Source organism: Lathyrus oleraceus, chromosome 3 (assembly GCF_024323335.1).
Source record: "Lathyrus oleraceus cultivar Zhongwan6 chromosome 3, CAAS_Psat_ZW6_1.0, whole genome shotgun sequence".
Taxonomy (NCBI): Eukaryota; Viridiplantae; Streptophyta; class Magnoliopsida; order Fabales; family Fabaceae; genus Lathyrus; species Lathyrus oleraceus.
The window spans coordinates 259,366,847-259,385,602 of NC_066581.1; the positions used below are offsets into that span (position 1 = coordinate 259,366,847).

At 37.5% G+C, this 18,756-nt stretch overlaps 1 pseudogene; it reads right to left on the reverse strand.

The window, feature by feature from the left end:
- Positions 1-1,717: 1,717 nt before the first annotated feature.
- LOC127133803 (uncharacterized) lies at positions 1,718-1,817 on the reverse strand (annotated as a pseudogene).
- Positions 1,818-18,756: the final 16,939 nt, after the last annotated feature.

Below are 18,756 nucleotides of genomic sequence, written 5' to 3' on the forward strand. Positions count from 1 at the left end.
TATCGGATCTAACCTTACGTTAGAATCCAGTTTTTTTATTTCCTTCGTTTTAATTTGTTGTTTAATTGAAGAATCCAAGAACAAATCCTACCGGCTTGTGGTGGAGTGTTCAAGACTACTGTTTAACTTATTCAGGTTCTTTAATTATTATTTAATGCTTTGTTTTATTATTTATTTATATTATCTTCCTGGGATGAGTCTGTTTATGCATGATAAGTATTTTAGTTTGTTTAGCATGTCTGGCTAATTCGCTTAGATATCGGTATGTAAAGTAAGCGGAATAAGGGATCAGAACTTAGTCGGTTTAATTAAATTTAAAATTAAAATCACTCTTTTTACGGTCTCAATTTACAGGTTTAATAACAAAGGTTTTTACGAAAGTAAAAGACATATAGAAGTTAAAATCAATAGAGCGAGAGTTTGAGGTTTCAACTGGACAGTGTAAATTGGACATTAATTCTAGATCAGGGCGAGAGCAAGTTTTAGAGTTAATTAAATTCTGGTCTTTTCCAAAAAGTATTTTTAAAGATTGAATGTGAGGACGAGAGTTAAGCATCCGAATTTAATTATATAACCTAAGTCAACAGAGCGAGAGTTTGAGATAAGGGTGTTTAAACGGTCAGTGTTTTCTTAAAAAGAGTTTCTATGGACTGTATTGCTTTCAAAAAATGGTTTTTTGACTTAATTATAAGTGACAGCTACATTAACATAAAATCATGGTTTATTCAACAGAGCGAGAGTTTGAGATAAAACTTTTAATCAATAAAGTCAACTGAAAAGATTTATTTTAAAACCAAGAAACCGACAAAGAATTGATTCCCTAATTACGACGAACTACATACCGATATCCGCTTATTAATATTTAATCTAGATCCTAGTTTAGTTTTTAGCTTTTCCCCAAACAATCAAACATTATCCACCTTAGCTTTACGAAGTAACCTTAGATAACGGTATATCGATTCATAAGTCCCTGTGGGATCGATATCTTTTAAAACTACGCGATAGAACTGTGCACTTGCAGTTTGTACCCCATTCTCGACTCACAAAGTCGAGCGATCAAGTTTTTGGCGCCGTTGCCGGGGACTTTTATTTAATCGATATCGTAACTCTTCCGTTACGCTGTAGAGACTAAGGTTTCTTTTTCTTCTATTCTTTCTTTCGTTGATTTGTATGCCACGCACTCGCTCACAAGGCGAACCGCTCTATTTACGAATCAACGATATCGAACTATATCTCCGAGTCCTACGACGAATTCGGGAATATCGTGCTGCAAACAATCTCCCTCCTGTAGAATTTCCTGATTTCAAAAACATTTTTCCTTCGATAACCGAGATGGCAGAACCAGCTCGTGCTCTTAGAGATTACGCCGCTCCATCGCAAGATGAACCGCATTCAAGTATTGCTCCACCCGCAATCGAAGCAAACAACTTCGAACTTAAACCTTCGCTGTTGCAGGCAGTGTAACAGAACCAATTCTCTGGAAATCCTACCGAGGATCCAAACCTTCATTTATCCGTATTTGTCCAATACGCTGATACTGTTAAAGCTAATGGTGTCACTTCAGAGGAAATTCGACTTCGTCTTTTTCCTTTCTCATTAAGAGATAGCGCTAGAAGATGGCTTCAGTCTCTCCCTTCCAACTCTGTCACCACATGGAACGAGTTGAAGAAAGTTTTTCTTGCCCGATACTTTCCGCCAAGAAAAACAGCTATGTTAAGAGCCCAGATAAACGGATTTAAACAGAAAGACAACGAGTCTCTTTTCGAAGCATGGGAAAGATACAAAGACATGATGAGACTTTGCCCACACCATGGTTTGGAAGACTGGTTAGTAATTCACACATTTTATAATGGTCTCTTGTACAACACAAGGTTAACAATAGACGCCGCTGCAGGTGGTGCATTAATGAACAAACCTTATGCTGATGCTTACCAGCTTATCGAGAGCATGACCCAAAACCACTATCAGTGGGGAACCGAACGAACAATGGTGGAAAAACCTCAAACGAAAACCGGCATGTACGAGATAAGTAACCTTGATCATGTTAATGCAAAAGTGGACGCTCTGGTCCAAAAAATTGAAAGTTTAAATATATCACCTCCAGCCGCCGTGGTTGCTATAACTCAGAATTGCGAGGTCTGTGGAATCCAAGGTCACACTCCTACGGATTGTCAACTCTTGACAGGAATCCAAGCAGAGCAAGTGAACTATGCTCAAGGAAGCCCCTACTCGCACACCTATAACTCAAATTGGAAGAACCATCCAAACTTTTCATACAAGAGTAATAATACTTTGTACGCACCTGGACAATCTCCAAATCAAGCCCCAGCTATACCTCCAGGATATCAGAAACCGAACCCATCCATGCCTAACAATAACGCCCCTAGGAAATCCAACTTGGAAATCATGATGGAAAACTTTATAGCTTCCCAACAACAAACCAATAAAGATTTCTTAAACCAGAATGTACACACTGGCGAACAACTTAAACAACTAGCAAGCAAAGTAGATGCCCTGGCTACCCATAACAAAATGCTGGAAACACAAATATCACAAGTAGCTCAACAACAAGCGCCTACTGCTGCCCCAACTGGTACATTCCCTGGACAGCCCCAACCTAACCCGAGAAGCCACGCTCATGCAATCATATTAAGAAGTGGAACGGAAGTGGAAGGACCGTCTGATCCAAGGATAGAAAACCAAAACCCTAAAAAATCAACTGAGGAAAGTGAACCTAAGGAAAAGGAAGAGAGTAATAAGGAAACCATAGAAAAGAAGGAACCTTATGTACCTCCACCACCTTATAAACCACCTATCCCTTACCCTCAAAGGCTTGTTAAAACCAAAGATGCGGGCCAATTTAGAAAATTTGTTGATCTCCTTAAACAATTAAACGTTACAATTCCGTTCACCGAAGCTATTACGCAGATGCCCTCATATGCTAAATTCTTAAAAGAAATTCTTTCTAATAAGAGGAAACTTGAAGATAGCGAAACCGTTACACTCCCTGCCGAATGTAGCGCTATAATCCAAAACATGCCTCCTAAACTCAAGGACCCGGGTAGTTTCTCTATACCCTGTCACATAGGAAAATTTGTCATCGACAAAGCCTTATGCGATTTAGGAGCCGGAATTAGCGTTATGCCTTTATCCATATGTAAGAAACTGGAAATGGGAGAATTAAGACCAACCAAAATGTCTGTGCAACTAGCAGATCGTTCCATCAAATATCCTGTAGGAATTCTTGAAAACGTTCCCGTACGCATAGGTCAATTCTACATTCCAACTGATTTTACAATTATGGACATTAGAGAAGATGATATTACACCCATTATACTGGGAAGACCGTTCTTAGCAACTGCCGGTGCAATCATTGACGTAAAACGAGGACGACTCACCTTCGAAGTAGGTGAAGAGAAAATTGAGTTCATTCTTTCCCAATTCTTGAAAGCACCTGCAATAGAGGATACATGTTACTTCATGGATATCATCGATGAATGCATAAAAGAAGCAGAGTTAGGAGAAGACAAATCATCCGACTACCTTGTAGAAGACAAATTTAACCAATGTTTAGCAATAACACCGGACCCTACGCAATGTCTTAACAAACCAACCCTCGACCTGAAAACACTTCCCAAAAATCTGAGATACGAATTCCTAGACTTAGAACTTGAACGACCTGTGATAGTTAATGCAGACCTAGGAAGACTCGAAACAGAAAAACTCCTACATATCTTAAGAAAGTATTCAACCGCACTAGGTTACCACATCACCGATCTTAAAGGAATAAGTCCTTCTATTTGTATGCACCGCATCATGCTAGAAGAAGACTGTAAAACCTCTAGGGAACACCAGAGGAGACTAAATCTGATCCTGAGTGAGGTGGTAAAGAAGGAAATAACCAAGTTATTAGAAGCAGGTATTATATATCCTATATCTGATAGCAAATGGGTTAGTCCTGTACACGTAGTACCAAAGAAAGGAGGCATAACCGTTATTGACAACGAAAAAGGGGAAACTATAACGAAACGAATCGAATCGGGATGGAGAATGTGCATTGACTATAGGAAACTAAACAAAGCAACCCGAAAAGATCATTTCCCTTTACCATTCATTGACCAGATGTTAGAACGATTAGCAAAACATTCACATTTCTGTTATCTAGACGGTTATTCAGGCTTCTTTCAAATACCAATTCACCCTGATGACCAAGAAAAGACAACGTTCACGTGCCCTTTTGGTACATTCGCTTATAGACGAATGCCGTTTGGCCTGTGTAATGCTCCTGCAACCTTTCAAAGATGCATGATGGCAATTTTCGCCGACTTTCTCGAAAACATCATGGAAGTATTTATGGATGACTTTTCCGTATACGGACAAAGTTTTGAAGAATGCCTTGAAAACCTAGAAAGAGTTCTTGAGCGATGTGTAAAAGTAAACTTAGTACTTAACTGGGAGAAGTGCCACTTTATGGTACAAGAAGGAATTGTTTTAGGACACATCATCTCGAACAGAGGAATTGAAGTAGACAAAGCCAAAATAGAGGTAATCGAAAATCTTCAACCCCCAAGAACCGTGAGAGAAGTACGAAGCTTCTTAGGACACGCCGGTTTTTACCGACGATTCATCAAAGACTTCTCTAAGATAACTAAACCTTTAACCGGACTATTGATGAAAGATACTGAATTCATATTCGACGATAACTGTTTAAAAGCATTTCAAACGCTTAAGCAAGCATTGATCTCCGCACCCATAATGCAGACACCCGACTGGAATGAACCATTCGAAATAATGTGTGATGCCAGCGATTATGCTGTAGGTGCTGTTTTAGGACAACGAAAGGATAAAAAGCTTCACGTTATATATTACGCAAGTAGGACCCTAGATGAAGCGCAGATGAATTACGCCACTACCGAGAAAGAACTCCTAGCAGTTGTATTTGCGCTAGATAAATTTCGTTCTTACTTGGTCGGAGCCAAAATAATAGTTTACACTGATCACGCTGCTATCAAATACCTCTTAACAAAAAAAGATGCTAAACCTAGACTCCTAAGATGGATCTTGTTGCTACAAGAGTTCGATTTAGAAATCAAGGACAAGAAAGGAACTGAAAACGTAGTAGCAGACCACCTCTCTAGACTTGAGAACCTTGAACCGGAAAGAACATCAATTAATGATGATTTCTCGTACGATAAACTTATAGCTACTTTGGAAGAGAATAACTCTGACAAGCCAGTAGAAACCACCTTAGCTATATCTGTCACACCATGGTACGCTGATCTCGTCAATTATTTAGCTGCCGGAATAGTTCCACCTACTTTATCTTACCAGCAGAAGAAACGATTCTTCTACGACATAAAACACTATTACTGGGATGATCCCTTACTTTTCAAAAGAGGCCCCGATGGTATCTTCCGTCGATGTATACCCGAAGAAGAGGTAGAAAATATAATCCAACACTGCCACTCCGCTCCTTATGGTGGACACACAAGTACATCCAAGACCTGCTCTAAAATCCTACAAGCCGGCTTTTATTGGCCAACTATATGGAAGGACGTACATGCGGCTATTAAGGAATGTGACAGATGCCAATGCACAGGAAACATATCTAGACGTGACGAGATGCCACAAAAGGGTATTTTGGAAGTAGAGATTTTCGACGTGTGGGGAATAGACTTCATGGGACCTTTTCCATCCTCTTTCGGTAACAAATACATACTCGTGGCAGTAGACTACGTTTCAAAATGGATCGAAGCTATAGCTTCTCCAACAAATGACACCCGAGTAGTAACTAGACTCTTTAAGAATATAATATTTCCGAGATTTGGCATCCCAAGAATAGTAGTCAGTGATGGTGGATCGCACTTTATATCCAAGGTACTCGAAAAACTATTGTTTAAATACGGCGTGAGACATAGGATAGCGACACCTTACCACCCTCAGACCAGTGGACAAGTGGAAGTATCTAACAGAGAAATCAAGCAAATACTAGAAAAAACAGTCGCCACTTCAAGGAAAGACTGGTCATTGAAATTACCAGAGGCTTTGTGGGCATACCGAACTGCTTATAAAACCCCCATAGGGACGACCCCATTTAAACTCATTTATGGAAAATCCTGTCACCTCCCGGTAGAGTTAGAACATAAAGCCTATTGGGCTATTAGAAATCTGAATTTAAACTATAAGGCCGCCGGCGAAAAGAGAATCCTTGACATAAACGAATTAGAGGAACTCAGAAGAGACGCCTATAAAAATGCCAGAATCTACAAAGAAAGAACAAAACAATGGCATGACAAGCGTATATCAAGGAAAATCTTCAAGCAAGGCGACGCAGTCCTTTTATTTAACTCTAGACTAAAGTTATTCCCGGGAAAACTACGATCCAGATGGTCAGGTCCTTTTCATATTACTAACATCTTTCCCAGTGGAGCGATAGAAATTAAAGGCAAATCCACAGAACCGTTCACTGTAAACGGGCAACGTCTAAAACACTATCACTATGCGGAAACCAACGAAGATTCGCAAATCCTACACTTAGACGAAATGCCCCTAGGATCAATAGATTATACTTAACAGTTTCTTTGTCGAGCTTGCGACATTTAAACAAAGCGCTTAGTGGGAGACAACCCACAATTATTTTATTATTTTCTTATTCTATTATTATCATTTTCCTATTTCTTCCTTAATTATTCTTTTAATTTCTGTTTAGTATTCATTCCTGATTTATTTTAATTCAAAAAATAATAATAATAATAATAATAACTTTTTTTCTTCTTTCGGCATTTGGCCAAATCCTAACTAAAACTCATGTTTTCTTTTCTCTAGCTAACACTAACCAGATGGAACATATTGATCGTATGGGTATCAAATTCAGAGGAATGGCTCAGAAACAAAAGTTTGACGAACTAGCCACTAGAGAGATGCTACCTAGTTTATATGCTGATGATTGGGCTATGACTGCCCTTGGACTAAGAGAAAGTGTCCTGTATTTGCTGAATCAGATAGGATGGGAGACATCCCCTATCCTAAGACATTTCGCCACCTACCGGAGACTCACACTAGAATTCCTTAGCTCATTAATCTATCTACCCAGCCATGGAAAAGGAATTAGCAGAGGTTTTATCCAGTTCAGAATGTTCAACATGGAGTACCAATTTAATATTAGAAACTTTACAAACCTATTGGGTTTTCCTACCTCCTTTGACACATTCACAGTAAGCCAGGAAGAACTTTTTGAGTATAGAGAACTTGAACACTTTTGGGGTAGTTTGACTGGAAATGATGAACCCGAGGACCATGAGTTTCTCCCTGGAAACATTCATAATCCGACCTTCCGTTACTTCCATGGGATCCTCACCCACACCTTATTTGGAGAGAAGCCAAACAGCACTTCAGTTTCACGTGATGAACTCTTCATCCTATTCTGTGCTTCTCAGAGCCGTCCAGTAAACGGTGCCACCTTTATGCTAGCAAATTTCGACCACCTTATCCAAGATGAGCGAGCACCCATTAGAATAGGCGGTCTGATAACCATGATTGGTAACGCTATCGGGTTACGTCAGTCGATTCTCGACCTAAGCCCTTTTTGTGGCATTACTACTATGAGTATACCCTTCCTCTTCAACACCTTGTTTATAGCAAACCTAGGATCTGATGAGTTTGAGCTTATTATTAATAACCAGGTTCTTTGCCTATTTACCTTACCCGATCCTAGGACTAGTATTCATGACCGCAACAACTGGCTCTACAATCTGAACGAAACCCCCACTCCTGCTAGATCCACTGAATCCATCCAGGACTATGAGATTTGTGATGACTATGAGATTTATAATGACCAGATCCCTTATGCTGAATCTGACCCTCAGACACCATCTGGCTATTATGATATTGACCCTCCTCCTCAGCCTGTTCAGACCGAAGAATCAGCAATATCCGACCTCCGGCATCATATGCCCGGAACTGATTATAACACCGCCATTGAAGCTTTGATGTCAGAACAAGACGCCCTCAGAGAAGAATTTACTGACATGAGACACGAAGTTCTAGGATACATGAGCAGTATGACAGATCAGTTTCACGAGTTGCTACACCGTGTTAACTCTTTTGCTCCTCCGGCCAGAGATCGTGCAGATGGATCGAATTTAGTTATTTTTCTTAGCTATTTAGTTTTAAGTTAGATTATTCATTAATGTTATTTGAATTCATGTTCACATTTGTTTCCTTTTCACATTTCTTTTGTTTTTTTTCTTTCCAATATTACATTATGATCATTTTATTGAAGCTATTTATTTAATTTTATTATGCAATAGCTATTATATTCTCTACTGTTGCTACCTATAACTTATTGAATTATTCATGCACTATTATGCAAAGTAGAATAGCGTGCAAGATAAATTAATTAGCAAGATAAAATAATCTAAAAACAAAACAAAATAATAAAAATAAATCCATTACCAAAGTAATTCTGTAGAACGCTACTGAAGCCTTGCCAAAAAAAAATGTGTGACGAGCGTCACACAATTTATGACGAACGGCACGCCAAGAGCCTGTTACGAGCGTCACACCCCTGTGACGAGCGTAACACCTTTCTGACTAGGTGAACGTTACATAGCCGTTGGAGACGAACGTTACACCCTTCATTTTTTATCTTCCCCATTTATTCACATTTACCCACATTTATTTACTTTTCAACCACTTTTTTTTTCCAACTTCCAAATTCTTTTCCTATAAATACCCATCAAAACCTCCCTTCATTCACCACAAACAATTCTCTCCTATCAAATACATTTCTTTTCTCTCCAAATTACTCCTTCAATTTCATTCATCACTATGGCGGGAAATCAGAATTTCGGAAATATCATCTTCCGATCCGAAGACGAAAATTATCAAAGGGAGCAATTCGAGCGTTTCCAACAGCGAGGCGTCGTCTCCACCAGGTACCCTGATTTTACTTGTTTACACCAATTAGGATTACTCCAAGGTATCGAATGGATGCTCCGTCAAGCCGACTTAACCTTTCTATGCACCCATAACCAACCAACATACCCCTCCCTAACCTTAGAGTTCTTAAGTTCATACGCATACACCACTTCCGCCGGTGAAGATGAATTTTTAACCGGCACCGCAACCTTCCGAATGTTCAACACCGAGTACTCCTTAACCCAAAACCAATTGAGTACCATGCTACACTTTCCCACAGAAGGTCAAGTCTACCCCAGAATCCCTCCCGAAATAAACTGGAGCACAGTTGCCATTTCCACCCTTTTTAAGAAAATATCCGGTCTAGATGCCTACAATTGGGAAGAACTCCTTCTTTCCCACATACATAACCCAACCATCCGATATTTTCTCCGGATCCTACAAAACACAGTTTTTGGAAGACCAAACAACAGTAAGGTCAATGGAAAAGAACTATTCTTCCTCGAATGCGTCTTCGAACCGACTGCTAAGGTAAACGCTGCCTCTTTTCTACTTCATCATATCCGCACCTTATGTGCTAGAGGCCGCCAACCCTTTGTAATTGGTGGATTAATCACCACCATTGCACTTGGCTTAAACTTAGGGGACCGACTCCAAACCTTAGAATCTCTACCTCCCCTATTTATGGACATCAACTACTGTCGATCCAGCCGCATGATTAAGAATAGAGTAGGAGGAGGATATTATCTTATGGTGAACAACCAGGCCATCCCAAGCGTTGTCCTACCCAACATGGCCCTGACCGATGTCACAAACCGCAACCGCCTCCTCTATGATCTAAATGCTCCCGAAGCCACCGAGCCTTCACAAGCAAACCCGCCCACAGACGAGTTTGAAGAAATGGAGCAAGGTGATCGGCCTCCTGCACAACAATCCGCCCCGCTCAACCCTTCCGATAATGCAACTGGCCCACCCTCCCAACGTCGTCGACGAAGAAGGCCTGCAACCAACGACGACATCATGGATGCTATTGATGGTATGCAAGCACAAAATGTCGAGATAATGCAAATGATGCGTCAAATGCAACAACAACAGGATGCTAGGAATGCCATAACCGACCAGCGGTTTACTGAGTTATTCAGCAGGTTCGACAACTTAGACTTACGTCAGAGATCACCTGGCCCAAGAACCAGAGGCGGAAGGCAGCCTTAGTTGTAGTTTCTTTTTCCTTTCCATATTGTATTTCATTTCCTTAAAACATTGAGGACAATGTTTAATTTAAGTATGGGGGGGAAACCATGTTCTTTCTATTTCCATTTTTCAAGTATGTACCTTTCCTTTCATTGTTATTTTAATTATTATATATATAAAAAAAATCTATTATTTTAAGTTAAGTCCCGAGTGTGAACAAATTTCTATTATCTATTCCCTCAAATTTCCATGAGCCACAACAAAAATTCAACACCCAATAAGTATAAAGGTTGCTCATCTTATCGATCTTGAGACGAATTAAGACAAAGACCACTACCGCCGAACACTCTAAACGAACCTCAACACGTTAGATCAGGATAAGTACCTATTATACCAATCCCTTGAACTTTTAGTTTTATAGTAACCCCGAGTAGTTTATACAAGAAGTCAGCACCATCCTAATAGCAAACTACGTGGAGAGCCGATGAATATAAGTGAATGATTCCCAAAGTAACATAAAAAATATAAATATATCAGGAAATGCACTAAGTAAGTTAGGTGATCCTTACCAGATCATTTAATCTAAAGGTTGCAGATCATACAAAAGCATAAGATGTAAGATCCATTATGAGTTGGTTCAGCAGGTATCTGGTACTGAACTTGGTAGGGCAGACTACGGTCCGATCCCCCGCAATTTGCAATGGACTGAATAACGAAGTTATCCGACTTATGTACCAGAACTTCAAGCTAAAAAGGGAATCAGAATCACTAACCGGTTACTCCACTATGTGCGCGAAAAGATAAAGGGCTTAATGTGATTTCGCTAGAATGAAAATGGGTGAAATAAGAGTAAAGGAACCAGGATAGCTATCATAGTGTACTTGAACTGATTTGCATAAGGCAGGGTTATCTAGGTTGTGACGGTGGCTGTTGATGTCAAGATTAAACTCAAGTTGCTTCTAAACTAAATCCACTTGCAACCTATTACGAATTGATGTGTGTTTTGAAATTTTATCTGGCTAAAACCTTTAACGAGTTCTATACTGAATTTTGCTTGAGGACAAGCAAAAATCTAAGTATGGGGGAGTTTGATAACATGAAACTATATCATATTTTAGGACTTAATTCAATTAAATTTTATCATTATTTATTTCAGTTCACTTCATTTTATTAGATATTATGCGGTATTTTCTTCCTATTTGTCTCAGGTGGCTTATTTTGAAGCACAAGTAAAAATGGAAGAAAAGGAGGTGCAAAAAGGAGAGAAAATGAACCAAATGTCAAAGCCCAGCCCAAAGTACAAGAACACAGGTGTTGTGCCTATGACGGGCGTCACAGAGGCTGTGACGAGCGTCACGCCTTGCACACTCCTGTGACGAACGTCACACATGGTGTGACGAACGTCACACCATTCCCCTACATTTTTGGCGCAAGGAACGCTTCAGAGACGTTGAGGGAGAGTTGAAGCCGATGTCCACGCCTAAGTACTTTGCACGTTGAAGACCTTTGGAAGCGGAAGCAGTTACTCAAGGCACCAATATAAATACCCACTTTCCAAACCTAAAAGGGTTCCACGCTTTTTCCATATTTTTCTTTTGCCGTTTTCGCTTTTGCCTTTTTCTCTTCCAGCAACTTAAGCATTATTTTTACAGCATTGCTTTTACGAGTTTTACACTATTTCCCTTGCAATTTCTATTTCCTTTTTAGCATTTAGTTAATTCTTTTCGCACAATAGTTTCTACACCGGAAACTATTGTGTACCTTTTTATCGGATCTAACCTTACGTTAGAATCCAGTTTTTTTATTTCCTTCGTTTTAATTTGTTGTTTAATTGAAGAATCCAAGAACAAATCCTACCGGCTTGTGGTGGAGTGTTCAAGACTACTGTTTAACTTATTCAGGTTCTTTAATTATTATTTAATGCTTTGTTTTATTATTTATTTATATTATCTGCCTGGGATGAGTCTGTTTATGCATGATAAGTATTTTAGTTTGTTTAGCATGTCTGGCTAATTCGCTTAGATATCGGTATGTAAACTAAGCGGAATAAGGGATCAGAACTAAGTCGGTTTAATTAAATTTAAAATTAAAATCACTCTTTTTACGGTCTCAATTTACAGGTTTAATAACAAAGGTTTTTACGAAAGTAAAAGACATAAAGAAGTTAAAATCAATAGAGCGAGAGTTTGAGGTTTCAACTGGACAGTGTAAATTGGACATTAATTCTAGATCAGGGCGAGAGCAAGTTTTAGAGTTAATTAAATTCTGGTCTTTTCCAAAAAGTATTTTTAAAGATTGAATGTGAGGACGAGAGTTAAGCATCCAAATTTAATTATATAACCTAAGTCAACAGAGCGAGAGTTTGAGATAAGGGTGTTTAAACGGTCAGTGTTTTCTTAAAAAGAGTTTCTATGGACTGTATTGCTTTCAAAAAATGGTTTTTTGACTTAATTATAAGTGACAGCTACATTAACATAAAATCATGGTTTATTCAATAGAGCGAGAGTTTGAGATAAAACTTTTAATCAATAAAGTCAACTGAAAAGATTTATTTTAAAACCAAGAAACCGACAAAGAATTGATTCCCTAATTACGACGAACTACATACCGATATCCGCTTATTAATATTTAATCTAGATCCTAGTTTAGTTTTTAGCTTTTCCCCAAACAATCAAACATTATCCACCTTAGCTTTACGAAGTAACCTTAGATAACGGCATATCAATTCATAAGTCCCTGTGGGATCGATATCTTTTAAAACTACGCGATAGAACTGTGCACTTGCAGTTTGTACCCCATTCTCGACTCACAAAATCGAGCGATCATCCACTAAGGGAATTTAGCTTGTTAAGAGACTAATGATCTAAAGTAACAGAGACAAGTCCTATAAAGTGACCAAGGAATTTATGGTCACTTGTTAAAGACAAAGGGGGTGTGATAACACATGAGAGTATTCAGTAGGTTCAATAGGAATTGGAAAACACCAAATCAAAGGATTAAGATTGATGAACAAATAAGGATGCATGAACATACAAAGATAACCTAGGGTCTCATTGTTAGATAGCCCAAGAAAATCCATGTGGGTGTAAAGTGTATTATCATATGTCTCATTGTTAGGTAGCACAAGAGAAAGCCATATGTGTGCAAAAGTGTGCTAAGCCTAAGCAGATGAATGCAAGAGGCAAGAGTCATAAAGAAGATGAAACAACACACAAACCCAAGGGTCCAACAAGAACAAAAGCAAGCCAAATTGTCCACAAGGTCCAAGATCACTCCAAGTCAAGCAAAGGGCTTAAATCCTAAGTAAAAGTCCAAAGTCCAAAAGGTCTTCAATACTCCAAATCAAGCATAGGGTAAGATTAGGTCCAAGTTACTTTATCATGTGTTGATTCATTAAGATTAACAAGCAAGCAATCAAATAAGATAAGAGCAACATATGAATATGACAAGATGAATAAAGTATGAAGTGATATGATGATAATGGGACAAGAAATTAAGGGCATTAAGTAAATGACATAAAATTAAATGGATTGAATAAAATTGTAATCATGTAAAAAGCGAGAATTAATGTTAGGAGTTAATGGTTAGTTAATTGTGTCAGAACAATTTAGCGCTATGTTAAGCAATCGTAAGTAGGCTTATGTAGAAGCCATACCTATCTGAGGCTGGTAAATAACAATGTATGTTTAAGACAAGTTAGAGAATTAACACAAAGTTAATCTCAAACAACAATATCACACAATGAGCAAAACAAAAGAAAGAGATAAAGATGGAAAGAAGTGAGAGGGAGAATCAAGCCAATTACATGGGATCATTATATCCTCAAACCAAAGAACTCAAAATATGGCGCATCGAGGGTTAAATTATCATGGATGCAAAGTATTGAAAATGATTCATAATCATCTGTCAACAGATTTGAATCAAAGAAGGTTGATCAATCTCAAATCCATCTATCAATGATTTGAGATGAGGAAGAAAATCATCAACCAAGTAGTCAAGTAAACTCAAAACAACAAGTTGTCAACAAAAATCAAAATAAAATGAATTTAAAATTGATTAAATAAAGAAAATAAAAGGGAGAATGCCAAAGAAGGGTCAAAGTATCAAATAAAAGTCCAAGAGAATTATGGAATGTCAATAAAAATGTGGGAAGCTTGACCTCAAAAGTTGGGGTCAAAAAGGTTTTAAAATGATTAAAATAAAAATACAAAAAGAAAGTTGTATGAAAAATAAAATAAAAATATGAAATAAATGCAACAAAAAAAAATGTTTTTTTTTAAAATAAAGCAAAAAAGGCAATGAGGTAGAAAACATTTTGATAAAAAAATAATAAGGGAACTATTTTAAATTAATTTTAGAAGAAAAAGGAATTAAAAACTAATTAAAAACAAAATTAAAATAAGCAAAAAAGCAAGAATCATTATATGTGATTACTTAAGTCTAGTCCGATGATCACATGGCATAGATTCAAAGTCAAATCGCGCTCACATGGGGATCACTACACCAGATTACAAAGGACAAAACGATTTGAAAAAAACACGCGCTGCAACATGATTGTTCAGATATTTGAAATTTGGAGCGAAATGTTGAAACACGAGGGAAGCATGTGCCTTCAACCTCAGTTCAGATTTTTTCAAAGTCTTAAACTCATTTTTTTAGCATGAATCAAACATGGATTCAGTTGCAAAACACTTCATCATTCATGTCTCCCTGCATCAGACCAATTGATTTTCTCTGAGCAGGTAGAATTTGCTTAGAAACTCGAAGAACCCTAGTTCTTCAAAGTAAATTAAATTGTTAATAATGAAAATAAATGACAAGTAGGTTAGGGCTTTTGATCAGTGAAACCTCACGAAGAGAATGGTAACTTGTTTGCTTGAAATGGTAACTCATATCTACCTTCTCGATTGAAGCTTTAGAAGTCAACAATGGTAGATCCGGAAGCTAGGTTGCAGAAGGATTCAGACCAAAGCAAAGCTTCAAACACCTTCAGAGGATGTCGATGAAGGATTATGGATAAAGAATTGGAATGAAAATAGGTCAAATTGAAAATTTGCTTGACTGGTTTTTGGAGGTGTCGGGCTTCAATGGTGGCAGGGTATCTTTGGCTTTCAAAGCTTGAAATGAATGCAATAGATTCCACTATTTAAAGGGAATGAAATGGGATAAAAATACATATGGAATTGGCTCGAATTCGTGTGAATTGAGTGAGAAGTTTTCATATCTCGAGCGTGCAAAAATTTGATGTAAAACTCATGCATTTAAAGCTTTTCATGTCATTTCAAGTTGTCTTCAGATGCGTGTTGTCATGGGTAATTGGTTTGCATGCGTGAGAAGTGGTCCTAAAGTGATTTGTGCAAGTTTCAACATTATAGGTCACAGACCAAAACAGAGTTAGGTCACCAAGTTCAAGCTTAGGCCAAATTCAATCCACTCGTGCGTTTTGTGATTTTCTTTGAGCCAAATGTTCACCTCATGGAGTATAATAAGACGGAAAAAACATCAATCCAATAGGAGATTTGAGGCGAAAGTTGTGGGCATGTAAAGTTGAGTTCGTGGCCTGGAAAATGGGCTAGGCAAATGGTCAAGCACCTTGCAGCATGCTAGGTCATTTTGAGGTCTAATGTTCATAATGCCATAACTTTGTATTCCCTCGTGCATTTTGAACTAAACTTGGGCCAAAGGATATTTGACATAAGCTTAACAAAATTCAAAAGGAACGGGGTCAGAAGAATAATTGAGCTGAAAATGGCAAGGGTGGAAAGTAGGGGTAATGGCAAGGTTTTGGCCTATTTTGGCAACTTCGTCCTTTGCACAAATGAAGTCCTAAATGGATGAATTGGTGTTTGGCCCTTGAATAAAAGTTGTATAAGATCCAAAAAGGCACATTTGGCTCAAAGAATCTTGGCATTTGGATGAAAATTGAAGGAGTTATGGAGTTTGGACCAAAGGCATGGCATTAGGTCAAACCATCTTGCACACTTGAGGTTTTCTTACATTCCAAGCCATGGTGGGGAAGGAATGGGCATCCCTTGATGAAATCATGATTAGGGCTTGATTTTTATTGAATATAGATTTAATATTAAGTGATGTGACATGGAAATAAACACATGAACAACCTTTTAGTCACTGTCATACCCTAATTTTTAACCCTAATATCCCATGTATCATTTGCATCCTTGCATACAAACTAGGTCAAATCTTGGTCATCTCACTCTCATCTTTGGGTTTGCTTTTTTACAGAGATCATCAAGCACATCTTTGTTGGTGTTTTACCTTTGTGTTTATCTGTTCATCTAACCACTAATCAAAATAGCAAAAATATGTCTTGTTTTCATTAAGTTTATTGTGCAAGGTAGGGCTTTCCATCAAAAGCATCAAACATGTTTCCACGGTTAGGGTTTGTTTGATTCCTCAAGTCAAAGAGTGATCAACCATTTATTCTCAAGGAGCTTATAGCTCAAGACATGATCTCCAAGGTTCTCAAGCACCTTTCAATCTCATTTTGATCAAGAGTATCTCAAAGTTTTGTTGCTAACTTCTCAAGAAAAGTCAAAGGTTCGTGTGTTTATTTCCATACCCTCTTAAATAAGTTACCTCAAACTTTTAACAAATTAATCAAAATACATTCAAGGACACCATACTTTTAGTTCATATGATCATCCATGTGCTTTGAAATGCAAGGAAAGTTCAAGTTCACAAGTTTATTCCAAGGGGTTTGACCAAAAAGTCAACATTTGAAGTCAAAGTTTCAAGGATCACAACTCCTTCAATTCTCAACATTTTTGAATGATTATTTTTGCATATGACTCTTATAAATATCCTCTATAAGTTATCTTTACATGACAAAATCCAATTATGCTTGGAGGATAATCAAAAGTTTGAAGAGATTATAGGTCATTTGTGGACTTAGTGAAATTTGACCTATTTTTAAGTGACTTTTTCTCAACTTTCAAGATTCATAACTTCTTCAATTTTCAATATTTGAGGCTGATCCTTTTTTAAAAATATAATTTGTGATGCCCTCTACAAGTTTACTTCAAGGATCAAAGTCAAACTATGCCTGGAATACCATGGAATTCTATGAAACATTATAGATCATTTTCTGCCATTTGGGACTTAGAATTTTCTAAGTTACATGACCAATTTTTCGTGCCAACTTCAACACGTCATAACTTTGTGCTCAAACATCCAAATGCAACCTTTCTTGGCATATTGTGATCTTTGATATGATGTCAACCAACTGCAAGAAGAATGAGATTAAAAAGCCTCATGAGTAAGATACTCCATTGAGTTGAACATGGTGACTTGGAACTGAAGAAACCACCATGATCCGAAATTTGAACTTCACTAATCTCAACTGCAATACAAATTACCATGCGTTTTGGACCTAAACATGTTTAATAAAGTCTCTAGAAGTTAATTGACTCTTAAAATGCATGATTTGGCTGAGTTTTGATGGATTGCAAGTCACACTTTGCACACATTCTGATCAAATTCGTTTTTCACGAATTGAGCTTGAATCCACATGTATTTGGATCCTAATTCATTCCTTATAAATAGAGGAAGCTACTACATTCATTTTCAAGCTTTTGAGAGCCAAGACACCCCTGCTTCACTCTGAAATTTTCCAGAAAAATGCGACTATATTTTGAATTTCAGCTTGTTTCAACCCAATTTCTTGATTCCATTAGCACCTTCGGTCTTCTCTGAAACTTTTGTAAAAATTCCCAAGCTCTGAGACCTTCTGAAGTGACCAGACCAGATCAAGCTTCATCAACTGCTGATCACCATTTGGACAAGATAGTTATGAGCATCATTTGAGCTCAAACAAGTTACCACAATATAGTCATTCACTCTCTGATGCTTTCCCCTAACTTATCTGGTGTCAATTGATCGTGTTCATCATTTGATTTAACTTTTCGTGGCTTGCTTGCTTATGAAACTTCTCTAAAGTTCTCCATGCTCATTTTAGATAAATGAATTTGGAGCATGAGGTTGAATTCGTGATGAGGATGCGATCACATTCGTGGTGGTCTCGTTATCTGAATTTACCAAACGATGAAAATCCGGTGAGAGACCACCGGAGAAGATGACCAGAGTATCTCAGTTCATCTGAGTTTGACTGGACACGTTGAACATTTGAAATGTTTTGATTGGTCCAATTTGAATTAGATCATGTGTTCCATTTTTGTTAATTTCAATCGTGCGCCCTAACCTTTTGATTGTTGGATGTGCCACATCAATTAAGGAGGCCAGATCCAACGCTCTGTGTTTTTTCTGATTTTATTTCTTTTTCTTTTTTCATTTTTAATTTCATTTTCTTTTAAAATTCATAAAAAATTCATTTTATATCCCAAAAATTCCAAAATAATTTCTAAAATTCTCTTTTACTTTTCTTCATCAGATTTATATTTTTTCATATTTTATTTTCATGATTTCCTATTTTTTTCATGGATTTTCTCTTTTATCCTTTGCTTTAATTGGTTTAAAAATACTTTTATGCATTTTTAAATTCTAAAATTTTTATTTTATGTCTCTTATTTTTTTTCTAACCTTCCATAATTTTCTTGGCCATTAATTTGGTGTTTTGAAGGGCTTTGTAGATTTTCTCTTTTATTTCCCTTTTAAATTTTATTTTAAAAA